General features: G+C 36.1%; 1 pseudogene; it reads right to left on the bottom strand.

The window, feature by feature from the left end:
• Positions 1 to 235: 235 nt before the first annotated feature.
• The window catches only part of LOC123987333, a 174,201-nt pseudogene continuing 166,009 nt past the window's right edge, over positions 236 to 8,427 (bottom strand).

Below are 8,427 nucleotides of genomic sequence, written 5' to 3'. Positions count from 1 at the left end.
AGACACACAAACAGTGTTAATGCACTACAAATAAAAATGAACACATTTTATTTTTGCCTCAGTTTAGTGGAGTGGTGGCAGCGTTACTCTAGTGAATACAATATGATGCTGAAGGTTTGATATATTATTAATGTCACTGTGCTGGATCTAACCTGTGCTGCATTAGATGTGACATTACACTTACAATAAACATGTAGCTCAAAACATTGCTCCAATAAAGACATGAAATGCGACATACATCAACAGAGTTGCAAAGGGCATTTTTTTATTTTTTATTTTGCATTAAGAAGACAAACAAAATGTCATATCACAAGCAACAAACATTAAACAACAAACAACAGAAGACACAACGACACAAAACAACATCTACTAGGCCTTGCACGTTTCAGGGATGTTCATGTTGAGGTTGACCAGGTTGGTTTTTTCAAATGTTCTCTGCCCGATGGACCTGACAATAGCTTTAGTTGTGTTAACCAGAGACTCGTGGTAAACTACACAGCTATACACCACGTCATTCTTTTTCCACTGCTCAAGGCTGAGTGATAACTGGCCATAAGCAGAATAAGATCCATTGTTTTCTACAGGGTTTGTGGTATAGAACTTGTACTTTGAGTCTGCTTCCTCGTCATCAACAAGCCAAGACACCAAAACCTCTTGAGGATAGAAGTCTTTCACATAGCAAGTCAGGGTCACCATTTCTTTTCTAGTATGTTCTACTGGAGGCAGCATGAACACTGAAGGACGCTGAGTCTGTCCTCCTGCAAGCACGAGAGAACAATTAGGCCTCCTGCCACAGATAAAAGAACCTGCAGTACTGAAGGAAACCTCTGCTACAAAACACACAGTACCAATACACAAAACAACACACTTAGAAATAACACTCTTAACCTGTTTGATGTAGTGCACAATTGCTGAATAGCTTTCTTACCATTTCTCCTTTGATAGAGTTGCTTTACTGGGTCAATCACCTCTGTGTGTTCAACAATGCAGACGCGTTTCACCCCCTTGCTCCATTCATCATAAGAGATTTCAAGTGGCAGGGTGAATGGGCCTACACTTCCTTTAGGGGGGGTCATTGAGGCATCAGCCATTTCCTTTCCGTTGTGGTCCTCCCAGAATATCTTTTCGACAGATGGCTTGTTTGCCGTGACATGACATTCTATAGTTCCTTTTCTATTTGAAAAGATGTCTTCCAATTTGGGGCCAGTGATCTTTATATCCACTTGACCTTCGCATTGTTCAGGTGCTGAGTGAGGAATTAATGAACAATTATTAAGCAGAAAGGGCTGCAAAAGTATGAGAATAGAATTAGATTTGTATTTAATTTTTAAAGAAAATTTAGAAATATACTCACAAATTTTGTAGGTCACAGATGAATTCACAAATGTTTTTTGACCTTTCACATTTCCCCTCAAACACACATGTGAACTTGTTGTCACTGTTGTCATCCACTCACTGGATGGTACTGCAAGAAAACTTGCTGCACTGTACACCCTAGTTCCGTTCTCTGTTTCCTTTCCCTAGGAGGTGTTTTGATCTCGTATATTTTGTTGGGGATATCCTCTTCATTTTTCAGCCATTTGAACTCATAATCATTTGGTGAAAAATCTTTGGCCAAGCAGGAGAAGGTAACCTCGTTTTCATCATCAGAGGCGGCCAATACTCTAAGAGTTGGCAAAATCACGACTGAAAAACAAAGATATACACAAATATATGTATGCAGAAGCAGGGAATAATATATATATGCAGAAGAAGAGGTGACCAAAGTGCTCCAATGTTCATGTAATCTAGATTTACTATAAACTTAACTGACTTTTCTGTTCTACTGTATGTTATGCAACTTGCACACACATATGCACACATGATTACGCTCTTTAAATTAACACTTACTGTTTGTTACTAAAGTGTGCATAAAGAGTCAAAAGGAAAATAAAAATGTCAAAGTAAAACAAGTGAACAGCAGAGGTTTTATCACTTCTGCATATACATTGACTGGTCGGGCAAGCAAACACAGGCTTAACGTGAATGTTAATGATCAACACACAGTTTCCATCTATCTGCATAATTATGCAGACAGATGGAAAAAAGCAGAACACATTGCAATAATCTGTTCTTGGACAGGTGCAGAGGACATACAGCATAATAGTAAAGAACAAATCAGACTCAGAGTCAGCAGCTGAATATACACAACAAAGCTTTAGCCTTTTCGTTCCACCTCACTGTCTGGTTTGACAGCTGGACCTACTAATTAAACATATTTAAGGATGTAAATGTTAAATTGGTTGTATTTTATTTTTATGCTGTCCGCTGTGTTTATGTTACTTAATCACAGATTGGAGTATTTTGTTTCTAAAATGTTGAAACAAATTACCGCTCTCACGTTAACTTTACATGTGTCAACATCAGCAGCTTGGGATAAATGTACAAAGATGTTATAACGTCTGCCTCTAATAAACATTTCACAGGAAAACCCTAAAACCAAGTAAGAGAGATTCACTTTTTGTGTAAACCATAGCACAAATTTATTATCAGTGCATGTATTGCACTACATAAATATACTTATTATTATTAGATGTTAAATCAACAACTAAAAATTTTATTTGACTTAGCATGAGTCTTACGTGGTCGTGTAACATCAGCCTCTGCATTTCCTGCTGGATGTGTCACGGCACATTTGAAAGTCTGCCTTTCGTCCCAGTCCTGTCTCCTCACTCGGATTTGACTGACTCCCGTATAAACGTTCCCTTTCTGTACTGGAGGGTACTGAATGAAGTCCGTCAAGGCAGCCCCATTTTTGCTCCATGTGTAGGTCAGTGAGGAGGGTGTGAAGCCGGTGGCAAGGCAGCCGAGAGTGACCAAGTCTCCAGTCCCAGAACCACATTGCATCAGGGGAAACACAGTTGGTGCAGTTGGACAGGCTAACAGAGACAAAATAAACATGCAAGAAACAAAATAAAATTTTTCATCAAGTCAGGTAAGTTGATCAACAGTGTAACAAAGCACAGCATGGAAGGCGTTATCTTCTAATCTGCTGAATGTGTAAATCAAATCAATCAGGCTTTGAACCTTACTGACCCTCCCTCTAAAAGTTATTTATCAGTGTTACAACAAAACCAAAGCCGTATAAGTTATGTTATACTGTTAACATGTTTAATCGGTTATTAAATACATCCTGGATATAAAGAAAAATAAACTAAAATGTAATCACGGTTAAAATTATAAAAAAAAAATATATATATATATAATTATAAAAAGGTAATAGTTAAAAAACAATTTACTTTTAAAACAAAATATACTAACTAGTGTTCAATCAAATGCCCTCCATACACAGAAGTTTATGTTTCTCTGTCTCACTTATTTAGATGTCATTAGTTGCACTAAGGTTAACCTCCCTCAATAATATAATTTGTGGTGACTTTATGTTATTTTATATATAAATACTTCAATTACTTTAAACTGCAACTTTGACAATAATGATTAGACATTTTCTAAATTCAAACAATGAATGTTAAAGTCAGTAAACTTCCAGTAACTGAGTCTCTTACTTTTGTTGAATTTTACGAATTATGTGTGAGGTTAAAGAGTATTCTTACCTGATGAAACAGTTACTGTTGTACCCTTTCCCCAGTAGTCAAAAGCATCATAGTAGCACAGTGCTGAATCTACGTAGCTGTTAGTATTAAAAGGCTACGTCTAGTAATGTTGAGTGCAATGATGAGTTTGTTTTTTTGTTAAATTCGACTATGTTATAAAATCCACTTAAAATAAACTATCAATGAATATTCACCATTGCGTCCTACTGAGATTTTCGTTCTTTCACTCTTTACAGTACATGCTCGCCTAAACAAATTTACTTTTGAAGCCACACTTGACATGCTGAGAAGTTACAGAATAACTTAAACATGACATTTCAGTCTGAAAAATACCCTGCTGTAGATTTGAAATGGTAAATCTTACCTGATGACACTGTTACCATAGTGCCTTTTCCCCAGTAGTCAAAAGCACCCCAGTTGCCACAGTTAAGAGAGTCATTACTGTAATAACCCATTACTTCATGCAATATACCATTTGGTTCCAAAATTTTAAATCAAAGTCAAATAATCAAATGTAATAGAAAATATTTTGTCTATATGTTCCAACTGAACTAAACAGCCAATTTTAAACATTTCACAAATTCTTTGTCAGGCTACAATACACTGTTGACTGTGACCATCTGAAATCACAATATATATTTCAATATAATATGATTAGGAATTTCACTCTGTAATCAGAAATATTAAAATAATATACCTGAGGTGACAGTCACCATCGTTCCTTTTCCCCATTAGTCAATAGCGTAGTCACAGTTCAACAAATTGTTAACTACTCCATACAAAAACCTTTTCTCAGATATCTACACTTTCTATGGAGGTTTATTTTATGACAAGCTACCTTCTGATATATGTAACTTGGCGTAGACGAACACAATTTTGATCACCAAATTTTAGAATGTACTGAATATAACATATTTAATATACAGTAAGCCAGAAATAAAAAATCTAATAATTTTGATTTAAAATAAAATCATGTTTTAAATCAAAATGCATACATCAGTAAAAAAAAAAGGTTGACTTACCTGATGTAACCGTAACCATTGTGCCTTTTCCCCAGTAATCAAAAGCATCGTCACAGTGTTGTACATCAACACATCCAACATACAAAAACAAGCACCTTAAAGATGCTGTTGATGCCACTGAGGTCTAAATTTACTATATTAAATTGTGTAATTACTATATTTTCAATATTGAGACAAATATAAGCTTATTTTACCTGTTGTGACGGTCACCATTGTTCCTTTTCCCCAGTAGGCAAAGTAGTCGTCACAGTTCAACAAATCATTAACCACCAAATACAAAAACCTGTTCCCAGATATCTACACTTTCCATGGTAGTTTATTTTATGACAATCTGCCATCTAACATATTTACCTTGGCTTTTGCAAATAAGGTTTTAGAAGATGGAACCAAAAATGATTTTCACCACCAAAGTAAGTGAGTCTATCAATTATAACAAATTTAACATACAGAATCCCAGGAATAAAATAACTGTGTGGTGTCACAACTGCATTTCTTAAAAGTACTAAAACTGTTTTTAAGGTATACATTAGAGTAAAACAAGAGGATTGACTTACCTGATGTAACTGTAACCATTGTGCCTTTTCCCCAGTAATCAAAAGCAGGGTCACAGTGTAATATGTCAACACATCCAACATACAAAAACAAGCACCTTAAACCTGTTGATACTAAGGTTTAAATATACTATATTAAAATTTAAATTAAATTACTAGATTTTCAATATGAAGATAATATACCTGTTGTGACGGTCACCATTGTTCCTTTTCCCCAGTAGTCAAAGTAGTGGTCACAGTGACAGGTTTCAATAGCACTTCAGTGCAAAAATACTTATCATTTAATAAAGTGTTACTCAGTAAACTACAGTGTACACCTATCATTTACCCTGATGCTCTGTTTGCTGTAGACTACATTCTGTGCAGCATAAACCAACATAAATGTAATAGTAAACCAATAAATTATTGAATTGTCTTTAATCAAAATATATTTCATTAATACTCACCAGATGTTACAGTGACTTGTGTCCCTTTCCCCAGTAGTCAAAGTAGCCATCACAGTGATTTATTACAATCTGCTTCTAATACAAATATTAAAAGTGTTGTTTTAACCAACAGAAGCATTCATGTTTCACTGACAAAGCAATCCTCACTGTATTATTTATGAACCACTTCCCTTGAGATTATCATTTCCTGTGGTCTGGCTTATATAATGTTAAGTGCTTTTGCCAACGGTTAGTGAACACTTCCTCTTTATAGACACCCCTGTCAACTCCAGTTCCTGCTGCATGGAGCTCTTTTTCCATCAAGTCCAAATTTAGACCATTTAAAATTAAAAAATGTAATAAGATTAATTCTTTATCTTTATGTTATCATAGCCACTTAAATCAGCCACGCTGTCCATCCTAGAGATAGCTGGTGTTTGATGTAGTTGATTAACTAGCCTACAAGCCTTATTTTATTGCTGAACATTTCATATGTTTTAGGAATGATTTCCTACCATCCAGGCAGCCAGTGGTTGTTTTCTCTAATGCTATGCAAATAGAAACTACAAAGGTTAACATAAAGGTGTTTCACATTCACAGAAAGTTACTCAGCCAATATATGTAGTAATTAAAGCAATTTAAGTCAATATCATAATACAATTGGGGTTTGTATTAGTTCATTTATAATTAATAAAATTGATATTATAAACATGAATTCTATATTGACAAAAGTGTCTCAGAACTTTTTGTACCAAGCTTGTTTTTTCCATGAAACAAGATCTTGCGAGATTAAAATGGTAACAATTGACATTTTCTACATGCATTCACGCCATACACCCAGCTGATGGGACACCAGTGTGCGCCAGTCTGAAGGGGGATAACTATGTGGAGCAATAATATAATGTACAGCAGAGTAAATGGCAGGTAGAATTTTTAATTCTCATTATCAATCAATCAAACTTTATTTCTAAAGCACATTTAAAACAACCAGGTTGACCAAAGTGCTGTGCATGTACATGAAACAATAAATAGACAAAATACAACACCAGACAAATACAACATACAGTTCTCATGCCAGATTAAAAGCCAAGGAATAAAAATGTGTTTTAAGTCGCGATTTAAAAACTGGATTGCCTCTTCTGACATGAAGTCAAGGAGCTGATATACTTACGTTAAGGAGTAGTTATGTTTATACAGTCTTAAGGTTGCAACTGGCCCTTTGAGGGTACCATAAAGCTTATGTGGCCCCTGGTGAAAATGCATTTGACACCCCTGCAATAGAGTGAACAACGACACAGTAACATAATGTTAGCTAAGTTGTGGATTAGCATACTGTTGTTACAGCTAATATGAAGCTAACATGCAGAGAGGACGAGATGGTCCCAGAGACAGCACTGAAGCTCCAAACAGCAAAATTCACAGCTGACCTGTATATAGCTAAGATTACAACAACAGCATGTCTTGGTAAACTAGAAAGTAAGTGTAAATAGTGTATAGTAAATAGTGTTGTGTGGCCACTTTGTTTGTTTCCCATTTACAGAGCCAGGGCTGTGTACAAACACAAGATTCTTTTTTTAGTGCACATTAGGGTGACCAGATAGCCAGATGAGATGATGATGGCGTGGCTACCCGTACATTAATATGTTTAGTGTCAAAGAACAGTAAAGCCCTAAGACGTGAAAATCAAATCAAAACAAACGCTTCAATTAATTATTTTTGTTCATGAAGTTTCTGTCTGTCGTTTGGGAAAAACACTACAACTGTGGGAATATAACAGTGGGTAAATCATCAGGATCTGGTAGCAATATACACTTTATTTAATTTAATTAATTTTATCAGTGAGGTGCTTGTCTCATCGGTCTGTGCAATGCAAGCGTCAGATCTCTCCTTCTCCTAGGCCGCCTGCAGCTTCACTACCCTGTGCTCACGAATGTAACTTCCACTATCTTCATCTACACTAGAGAACAAAAAGGGGAAAAGAACATGTGCGTTACTTTCTGACTATAACAAGGCTGGCTACACAATGTCCACCATGGACATCAAAAATCTGTCTTCTAACCAAAATCTTATCAAAATAGGTCACTGTAGAGTTGCCTGCCTTCATGTCACTGGTGGGACCTTAGCTCAATCTATCTGCATTAGGGATATAGTGTGAGAGATGCCTGCAGTTGTTACTGATGTTCTGTGTCTCTGGGGTACTTACAGGTGCTGGTCATATAATTAGAATATCATCAAAAAGTTGATTTATTTCAGTAATTCCATTCAAAAAGTGAAACTTGGATATTATATTCATTCACTACACACAGACTGATATATTTCAAAAGTTGATTTCATTTAATTGTGATGATTAAAACTGACAACTAATGAAAATCCCAAATTCTCAGAAAATTAGAATATTACTTAAGACCAATGCAAAAAAAGGATTTTTAGAAATGTTGCCCAACTGAAAAGTATGAATATGAAAAGTATGAGCATGTACAGCACTCAATACTTAGTTGGGGCTCCTTTTGCCTGAATTACTGCAGCAATGCTGCGTGGCATGGAGTCGATCAGTCTGTGGCACTGCTCAGGTGTTATGAGAGCCCAGGTTGCTCTGATAGTGGCCTTCAGCTCTTCTGCATTGTTGGGTCTGGTGTATCGCATCTTCCTCTTCACAATACCCCATAGATTTTCTATAGGGTTAAGGTCAGGCGAGTTTGCTGGCCAATTAAGAACAGGGATACCATGGTCCTTAAACCAGGTACTGGTAACTTTGGCACTGTGTGCAGGTGCCAAGTCCTGTTGGAAAATGAAATCTGCATCTCCATAAAGTTGGTCAGCAGCAAGAAGCATGAAG

The sequence above is a fragment of the Micropterus dolomieu genome, linkage group LG02 (assembly GCF_021292245.1).
Source record: "Micropterus dolomieu isolate WLL.071019.BEF.003 ecotype Adirondacks linkage group LG02, ASM2129224v1, whole genome shotgun sequence".
Lineage (NCBI taxonomy): Eukaryota > Metazoa > Chordata > Actinopteri > Centrarchiformes > Centrarchidae > Micropterus > Micropterus dolomieu.
The sequence above is the reverse complement of the archived record's forward strand: the minus strand, read 5'-3'. Positions and strand labels throughout refer to the sequence as shown.